Source organism: Zalophus californianus, chromosome 2 (genome assembly GCF_009762305.2).
Source record: "Zalophus californianus isolate mZalCal1 chromosome 2, mZalCal1.pri.v2, whole genome shotgun sequence".
NCBI lineage: Eukaryota > Metazoa > Chordata > Mammalia > Carnivora > Otariidae > Zalophus > Zalophus californianus.
Window position 1 is genome coordinate 155,958,978 of NC_045596.1, and position 10,488 is coordinate 155,969,465.

A 10,488-nucleotide genomic window follows, 5' to 3' on the forward strand; every position below is an offset into this window, starting at 1 on the left:
TAAGGTTGGGGGCTTGAGTAACTGGCAGATATATCCAAGTTGTTCTGTATTGAAGTTTTCCTTTCTTATTTCTTTAGGACTTACTTTGTCATACCTTCCTCAGTGATGCCTCCACTGAAACATTAGGAGCTGAAACATTTGCATTATAGAATGGGAGCTTCACAAAGTTATTTTAATCACCTCTGTTTAAGGAAATTGTTTGACCAATGTTCTCTACTGATATACTCTGAATTCAATACACCTCAGGGTGTTCGTGCTCATCCAGTGGATATGGATTTCTACCAAAATCATTTCTACCAAAATCTGCCTTTTCTGGAATGTTTTCAGCTGCCACCCCCTACCACTTTTTGTAAAACTTGAGGTTTGAATTTGGGCACTGGATATTTCAAGTTTGACAATAGTTGCATTAAGAGGGTTGGAGGCAAATGGAAAATTTTAATTACAGCTTTCAGTATGTTTATTCTCTTTCTTCTGAAGACTGAAGTCCACCCACTTCGTTATATCAGATGGTTAAATTCCAATTTGAAAGTACATTTAAATCATAAAAGCAGAGCTATTCAATGTCTTTTATTAAAATTAAACTGAAAATTAGAGTCAACTAGATGGGTAGGTGGAATAAGACCATGATTCCCAGAAATATCACTTTCTTTTTCCTCTGATATCTTTTCAGAAGAAACAGTAAGCATATTCCACAACCAGAGATATTCAGAACTCCAAAACAAACACAAATACAAACACATTTATGCACATGCCAGCATTAGCATACTCTGTTTGAAGGTGTCTTAGAGAAAGAAATGAATATAAATGATTTTGGAGGCTAGTTTGACGTGAAAATTGTGGCTGTCCCTTACAATGCCTAAGAGAATAGATGGATGTAAGGATAACTGGCAAGAGCTTCACTTCCTCCATTGATTAGCAGGTTTATTTTGCCAATCTGGCTGATTCGATTGCTTCTCTGAAAGAAGCTATGGATTCTGCTTAAAAAGCATTGCTCTCTCTCTCTCTCTCTTTTTTTTTCCTAGATAGAAGCAGCTCATTCTTGGAGCCTACATATGAGTGAGTGTAGTTGCCAGAATTCCCACCCCGCCAAAAAAGAGGAAAAATGTAATTGGCTCTAACCACCCCTTTAAGGGCAAATGCTTTAGGACAAGGGGGTTGTATGTAGGTCAGGTGCTGGGCGATGCATTGTCATTCGGGACCCGTGAGCTATACAGGACAAAGGAACAGACCGCCGCACCCCTAGAAGCACTTTATATATATATATATACACCCTACAAACTCACATCACTATCCACTCTCTGCCCCCCAAATGATTTGTCTGGTGAGGATCTCTGGGTCTGTTCTTGCCTCTGCCATGCGACGTTATAGGTCCCGTTTCTCTGATGAGCGGGAAATAATGGTCAGTGCTCTAATGCCAGTCATTATCCTCATTCCTCATTGCTGCTAGATTTATGCTTGGGAAGCACTTTCACCCTCTTCACGAATGCAGCAAAAAGCTTTTAGTTTTGTTTCTAGAATGCTCACTGCTGCCAATATCAAAATGTGCTTCAGGATCACCTTTGGGAGAAACCAATGACATAAGCAATTCAAAGTCATCAGTTTGATGAGAATTGGATCAATATTCACGTGAGAAGCAATGAACATCACTTGAGCTTTCAAAACTTTGTTTATAGACATATCTTGAAAAGTTCCTATATGTGTTGAGAATTTGTCTTCCTTAAACTCTTTAAAACAAGAGATGATAGGAACTAAGAAGCAATGTGGAAAATTATAATGTCAGCTTAAGTAAAAATAAATTGTATATGCCATAATAAAACTATATAAAATTATATTTTAAATGGAAAATGACTACAGAGGAACATTAAAAAATGCAAAGTTTTGGGACACCTAGGTGGCTCAGTTAAGTATCCGCCTCCGGCTCAGGTCATGATTCTAGAGTTCTGGGATCAAGTCCCTCATCGGGCTTCTTGCTCAGCAGGGAGCCTGCTTCTCCCTCTGCCTGCCGCTCCCCCTGCTTGTGCTCCATCTCTCTCTTTCTCTGACAAATTAAAAAAAATTTTTTTTAATTTTTTGAAATAAAAATGAAATAAAAATAAAGAATTTTTTTAAAAAACGGAAAATTTTATTCAACCTTCTCCAAAATAAAATAAACAAAAGAACACTTCTTCTTGGTTGCTGAGATTCCTGGATAATATAGGAAAACAGGAAGTTAAATGCCTAAATTTAACCTTTATTTGGGACAAAAGCGAAGTTTCGTTCAGCAGCCCCTTGGTAACAGTGACGCTGCGACTATTTTGTTTAGGACACTGTCATAGTCAGCAGATTTGTCTTCCCATTACGTCATGGTCAGTTAAGAAACACACATTTGATCCAGAATTTTTATTTAACACCAGATAGATTTTCCATGGTCACCAGCTGTAGTGTAACAATAATAATATTCATGGCCTGCACCTGGCACTTTTTTAAATCAACTTGTTAAATCCCCACACAAACTAATGAGGTAGTCAAACTATTGTCATCCCTCCCCTTACGAATGTGGAAAGCGTGGCCCAGAACATGCTAAGATATTGCCCATATAATGAGTTAGTGGCAGAACTAAATTCAAACCCTGAGCAGACTGGCTCCGGGGTCCATGCTCTAAACCAGTGAACTGTTGCTACAGGGGGCCCATATATATATTTTAGATTTTGCAGACCATCTGGTCTCTGTTGCAACTACTCCACTCTGTAATTGTAGCAGGAAAATAGCCATAGACAATGTGTGAACACGAGTGTGGCTGTGTTCCAATAAAACTTTATTTGTAGACGTGAAATTTGAATCTCATATAATTTTCATATGTCATGAAATATTTTTTTTTCAATCATTTTAAAAGTGTAGAAAACATTCTTAACTTGAAGCTTGTACAAAAACAGGTTGTGTGTTGTTGTTGGCCCGAGGGCCATAGTTGGCTAATCCCTTGCTCAAATCCATGACCGCCACCTTTTGAAGTGAGTGGAAAGGCTGGGGGTGCCACCAGGAGAAGGGTCAGGGTAACAAGGGAGACATCAGTGTAGGACCTTTCCACCCAAAGTCTGCTGCATAAGAGTATGGGAGAAGCTCCTGGAATAGAAGTCATTGAAGAGAAGGAGTTGCCTTAGAGGTTGGGGCACTTCTGGAAACAGTATCTGTTTGGGGGAATGGTCTCCTGGCCTAACCCCTCTGAACTCTTTTCTGAATGACAGGAACTATAAATAAAAAACATAACTAAACCCCTGTTAAGACAGCACACAAGCAACTGCTTTGGTACCCGCTAAACAAGTAGACTTCTACAGGCGGACAGGGGCGGCACATTTATCCCATTTTTCACAACAGCCAAGATATGGAAACAACTAAGTGTCCATCCAAAGATGAGTGGATAAAGATGTGGTGTGTACATACAATAGAATATTGTTCGGCCATGAGAAAGACCGGCATTTGTGATAGCATATGGATGGACCTTTCGGGCGTTATGCTAAGTGAAATAAGTCAAACAGAGGAAGATAAATATTATATAATCTCACTTAAAGGTGGAATCTAAAAAAAGCCAAATTCAAAGAGAGCATAATCATGGTTGCCAGGGTCTGGGGGTTGGGAGAAGTGAGGAAAGCTTGGACAAAGGGTACAAACTTACAGTTGGAATTGTGTAAGTTCTGGGGATCTAATGTACAGCATGGTGATTATACCTAACAACACTGTATTGTATACTTGAAAGCTGCTAAGGGAGTAGGTCTTAAACGTTCTCACCTGAACTATATAGGAAAGCATATGGTAATTATGTGATCACATCACGTGTGTGTTACCCTTGGCTGTGGGGATAATTATTTTGCAATATATGAATGGATCAAATCAACATGTTGTACACCTTAAACTTACAAAATGTTATATGTGAATTATCTCTCAGTTAAGCTGAGGGGGAAAAGAGTGAAGGGAGGCATTCTCATGAGTATCCTAGTGGAAATGACAATGGGTGTTCTCAGATCATGGTGCCAGGAGACATGACAACCTCTGTGAAAAAGTTTGCATAACCAGATAGTTACCGATGATACCACCTGGCAAAAGGCAGAGCAGAAGAAAAGAAAGCAAAGTGGGCAGATTGGTGTGAATTCTGAGTTATACCCTCTGGGCTTTTCCAGAAATGCTAGAAGGGAGACTTGGCAGGGAAAGGAGGGTGTTGAAACTGTAGAACCAGTGACTGATAGGAACTTTTTTTCAGTTTTGCTGAAATATAATGATGTATCAAATTGCATGCGTTTGAGGTGTGTGATGTGATGATTTGATACACTTCTGTATTGCGAGATGAGGACCACAATAAGGTCCACCTCTGGCACTTCCACCAACTTTGTGTATGTGGTAAAAACAGTTAAGATTTACTTTTAGGAAGTACCAAGTACATAATACAGTACTGTTAACTATAATCACCATGCTATGCATCAGATTTCCAGAATCTATCCACCTTGTAAGTGGAAGTTTGTGCCCTCTGATCAACATTTCCCCTCACCCTAGGCCCTGGTAACCAGCAATCTCCTCTCTATTTCCGTACGTTTGACTTTTTTTTTTTTTAGATTCCACATATATATGAGATCATACAGTATTGGGTCTTTCTCTGACTTATTTCACTTAGCATTATGCCCTCAAGATCCACCCACGTTCTTGCAAATGGTAGGATTTCCTTCTATTTCCATGCTGAATAATATTCCACTGTGCATAAATACACCAAGTTTTCTTTTCCCATTCATCCATTGATAGGTTGTTTCCATATCTCAGCTATTGTGAATAACGCCGCAGTGAACATGGGAGTGCAGATATCTCTTCAATATCCTGTTCTCATCTCCTTCGGATATGTAGATGAGTAATATTCTGAAATGTTTTCACATTCATTAGTTCACTAAAACTGAGACCGCTATTCGCTGTCTTTAACTGTCCTTGGCCTCAGAATTCAGGTTTTTGAACATCAGTCTTTTTATTCTCTTGAGAGAACCTACATTTAGCATGGAATCGTTAGTGCCACAGGACAAGTAACTCCAAGTTTTAGGGATTGTTCATTGGGACAGCAAAATTTTAAGTTGGGATCATTTGAAAGCTATTCTTTGAATCAAGCCCATATGTGATTGCCAAACCCATTAATGACAATTTAACAAACCTTTAATGTTAAAATGTAGACATCAGGCGGCGCCTGGGTGGCTCAGTCGTTAAGTGTCTGCCTTCCACTCAGGTCAGGATCCCAGGGTCCTGGGATCGAGCCCCACATCGGGTTCCCTGCTCAGCAGGAAGCCTGCTTCTCCCTCTCCCACTGCCCCTGCTTGTGTTCCCTCTCTTGCTGTGTCTCTCTCTGTCAAATAAATAAATAAAATCTTTAAAAAAAAATGTAGACAACATTCTAAAGCAATAGTCTGCAATCTCAGGGTATGGCTTCATCCCAAGGTTGTTTTGCCTTCTATTTGGGCAATATTCCCGAGCTCACTTCTTTCAAGATAACAAGAAATGTCTACATACTTTGCCTAAATCACCTGGCTCAGCTGCATCAGGGGAGGGCGCCCAGAGGCTTTCTACTTACATAGTTTCTTAGTCATGTTACTGTGGCATAATGTTCTTATTTAAACAAGCCCTTCCCTCCCATAAAATTATGCCTCAGGGTTCGCTTCTCAGAACCACTCATACCACAGAGGCAAAAAATCTTTCAGGAGAAGTAAGCTCACTTATGTTCTTTATGGAGGCCGACTCCATTTAGAAATGATCTGACTGCTAATGTCCTTGTTAACTGGGTTTGGCCCACACTTCACATGCCAAATGGGCGCTGGCCCTGGGAGTTGTGTTTTGATTTCTCCTTTAATTTGCCAAAAGGGCCTCTCTTGACTTCAGTCTTCCTATTTGTGAACCTGTTGTTGTAATTCATTGTCTGGGTTCAAATATTAGTATTCTTCAGAATAAGTATGTTCTTTGAAGACAGAAAACTACTATTCACCTAGAATATGAACAACAGGAAAATTCCAGCAGCCATGTATTTTACTTAATGTTCTGTGAGCCATTTTAAGTAGAAGCATACCAATAAAATGAATAAACCTGTAGTGAATCCAGCCAAGAATGAAAGAAAAACAGGAGTGCCTGGGTGGCTCAGTCCGATTAAGTGTTCGGCTCTTGATCTCAGCTCAGGCCTTGATCTCAGGGTCATGAATTCAAGCCCTGTGTTGGGCTCCATGCTGGGCCTGGAGCCCACTTAAAAAACAAAACAAAACAAAACATAAATATGCAAAGTAGGAATGCAAAAGGACACAGGACCACAGAGTTAGAGGAGCAAATTTCCATAAGATTATTCCTATTATTTTTTACTTAATAAATTGTAAAAATTACAAACAGAATTCACTGGGAAAATGTAAATGACCAAAATTGAGCCAAGAAATAGACAACCCCAGGCGGCCAAACAGCATAGAAGACATAGAAAATGCTGTCAAAATATTACATCTAAAAAACGTGGCAGGCCTAGCCATAAAGGCAAATACTTTTGTATATTCCAAGAAGAGATCAGTTGAGGATGTAATATAAACTCTTCCATGGGAAAAGATGGAATGCTTCCTGATTTATCGTATGAAACAACATAACCCTGGCCGAACAACCTGTTAAAATGTGGGAGGAAAAAAAAATACAAATTGATATGTGTGCAAATATCATACAAATACAGCTATAAATAGAGATTCAGAATGAAGTATTAGTGCATCTCATCAAGCATTCAATATGGATAAGCAATCATGTGGGTGGATATGCAAAAGGCATTTGATTAAAATTAACATTCGCTTGCAATCCAAACTCTTAGTAAACAAAGAATAAGACATATAACCTCAACTTGGAAACTAGCAGACAGCATCACACTTAAGCGCTGTCATTTTTATTCCCAAATCAGAAGTGAGGTGCTGTAACACTTGGTTAGAGCAGTATTGAGGATTGCTCTATCCAATGCAAGGAAATGCGAGACATGAATTTGAGACCAAATTGTTATTGTTGCTGATTATATAACTGGTTTACAGAATCAACAATGAATATTTTCAAATAAATCAGAATTTTATCATGTAATATATTTAACTCTTTTCCCTTGTTTTGCTGTACATGTAAGGGACTTCACAGCCCCAAAAAAAAACCAAAACAAAAAAACCAACAACAACAAAAAACCAAACACTGGGATTCTTTACTACTACCTGGTAATGTGTGATATTTCAGTTTCTGCAAAGTTCAGTTCCCCCCCTTAAACTTAATCATCGTTATTTTTTTATTTTTTAAAGATTTTCTTTATTTATTTGTCAGAGAGAGAGAGAGAGAGAGAGAGAGAGAGGGCACACAAGCAGGGGGTGCAGCAGGTAGAGGGAGAAGCAGACTCCTCGCCGAGCAGGGAGCCCGATGTAGGCTCGATCCCAGGACCCTGGGATCATGACCTGAGCCGAAGGCAGACGCTCGACCGACTGAGCCACCCAGGTGCCCCTAAACTTAACCCATCTTTAAACACAGAAGAGAATTTCACTTCAAAATGATTTCACTTGTCACAGAGAAGTTTAAATAGGTCGGGCCGATTGCTATTATTTTGTCTGTAGCTGGCTCTCTTGGGTAGAATGGGCCTTTCAGTGGGTTGTAGGATGCCATTCTGAACTCTGCAAGGCTGGTGTGCTGCTCCCCTAAGAGGCATTAGGAGGACCCTCAGAGTTCACCTCCCAGCCCAGGGTGAGCTGACAGCCCTGCCCCTGTTGTTGATCTCTGCTAACACCACCCTTTGTGCTCAGACCACAGAACAAACTGCAAACAAGAATTTGGGGTGTGGTTGCACAAATATGTTTTGCACTGAGCGTGTGTTTGCCTACAGTTGGCTCTGGGGGAGCCTCTTACCCTTAGGGACCGAGTTAACTTAGAGAATCTTTAAACCCTGTGATGCAAAGGCACCCCGAGCCATGTTACCGTCCAAGCCTGATGCACAAAATAAGGTCCAACCTGTAGCTTCCAGGCTGGGCTAGAGAATGATCTGAACTTAGTTGCAATGGCAACAGCATAGGAAATAAAATTCACAAAGGTATTTGTGAGAGCAACACAAATTGAATTGGAAAATATAATTATAGGGGTGCCTGGGTGACTCAGTCAGTTAAGCGTCCCACTCTTGGTATCGGCTCAGATCATGATCTCCTGGGATTGAGCCCTGAGTCAGGCTCCCACTCAGCGGGGAGTCTGCTTGAGATTCTTTCCCTCTGCCGGTCCCCCTCCCCCACCCCCACGCTCATTCTCTCTCTCCCTCTCAAATAAATAAATAAATCTTTAAAAATTGTTTAAAGATGTAAAAAGTAAAAAGAAAAAAGAACATACAATTATAATCACTGCTGAATTAACCATGAGCATATCCACCAAGCAACTGAGGGATGATTTCAGAACCACTGGTAGTTTAATTGCCATGCTCAAAGTCTTTTCTTCAAACACTCCTAAGTAAACACATCCTATGGTATCCTAGAAGAAGGGGCTTGAAACTTTCTTGGGATTGACAATGTCCACAGATGTAAAATATTTGTTTCAATGCCCATAGTAGAACAATACAATCAAGTTTCGGGAATGAATTAGAAAGAGGGCAAAACTTCAAAATAAAATTTTAAATTTCATGAAATCAGCCCATGGCAATTTGTGTTTGCATTTTAAAATAGAAATAATTTACTATGCTACTGAAAATAGCCTATGAAGCTATATGGGGATAACAAAAATTAAAAGATCAAGGGGAAATGCTGCTATTCCTGGAAAAGAAAGCTGAAAAGGAATGCTGTTAAAAAAAAAAAAAAAAGTCGGGGGGGAGTCATGCTCTATAGATATGGTACTAGTGCCACCCACTGTTGTAAGTATAAATTGCAGCTATGCAAATAGCCGATTCGTTCTGAATTTTCAGAATTCTTTTAAAACCTGCGCTCTCATGGCAGGAACAAGTGTTTTGTATTGCTTTCACTATTTCCACTTACCTAAATTGTATTAAGAATTACTGTGCTCCTTTTGGCTCTCTGAGCAGCGCCATGGCTGTGGGCAAGAACAAGCGCCTTACGAAAGGCGGCAAAAAGGGAGCCAAGAAGAAAGTGGTTGATCCATTTTCCAAGAAAGATTGGTATGATGTGAAAGCACCAGCTATGTTCAATATAAGAAATATTGGAAAAACGTTAGTCACAAGAACCCAAGGAACCAAAATCGCATCTGATGACCTCAAGGGTCGTGTTTTTGAAGTGAGCCTTGCTGATTTGCAGAATGATGAAGTTGCGTTTAGAAAATTCAAGCTAATTACTGAGGATGTTCAGGGCAAAAACTGCCTGACTAATTTCCACGGCATGGATCTTACCTGTGACAAAATGTGCTCCACGGTCAAAACATGGCAGACCATGATTGAAGCTCATGTTGATGTCAAGACTACCGATGGTTATTTGCTTCGTCTATTTTGTGCTGGTTTTACTAAAAAATGCAATAATCAGATTTGGAAGACCTCTTACGCTCAGCACCAACAGGTCTGTCAAATTCGGAAAAAGATGATGGAAATCATGACCCGAGAGGTGCAAGTGACTTGAAAGAAGTGGTCAATAAATTGATTCCAGACAGCATCAGAAAAGATATAGAAAAGGCTTGTCAGTCTATTTGTCCACTTCCTGATGTCTTCGTTAGAAAAGTAAAAATGCTGAAGAAGCCCAAGTTTGAATTGGGAAAGCTCATGGAGCTTCATGGTGAAGGTAGTAGTTCTGGAAAAGCTACTGGGGATGAGACCGGTGCTAAAGTTGAACGAGCTGATGGATATGAGCCACCAGTCCAAGAATCTGTTTAAAAGTCAGACATTTAATGGTGACAAATAAAAAAAATCATATTTGTAAAAAAAAAAAAAGAATTACTGTGCTAAGAGCTTTACATAGATCTTCTCATTTACTTGTCCTAATAACTCTTATCAGGCTGGTAGTATTTTTATCCCCATGGGATAGACGAACAGACCAGAGCTTGAGAGTCACTAAATAACTTAGCCAAGGTCCCATAGGTGGTGACTGACTGAGCCAGGGGTAGAACTTTCTGATCAGAAATCAACCTCAAGGCTGTTATTCTGTCTTTGTCTGCTACATGCCTATGTCTTGGGATCTCCCTTGTGGGAGATCTTCCAGAATATATGTTTCCATCACTTCAGTCTCAGCTTATTATCTTCAGAAGAACTCGCACAGAGGAATGAATTATTATAAAACACTGTTAGAGCAAAAAAGAGGGTCTGCAGGCTATTTTGGGTGGTCCTTCCTATTTTAATAAAAAACGGGTATCAGGTTTCAGGCCATTATATGCCTTTGTGCTAATTTGCGTGTCTGACAGTGATAACTTGTATTTAGATATTTTCAGATAACCGTAAGTGAGAGACAGGAAGATGGGTCAGATTTTCCCTGAAAGGCACCCGCTCTGAGACTAAGGGTTCCACCACCATTGTATTTTTATCGGGGGGCAAGAATG

General features: G+C 39.9%; 1 pseudogene; it reads left to right on the forward strand.

Moving 5' to 3' along the window:
* The first annotated feature begins 9,038 nt into the window (after nucleotides 1-9,038).
* Nucleotides 9,039-9,863, forward strand: LOC113925108 (annotated as a pseudogene).
* Nucleotides 9,864-10,488: the final 625 nt, after the last annotated feature.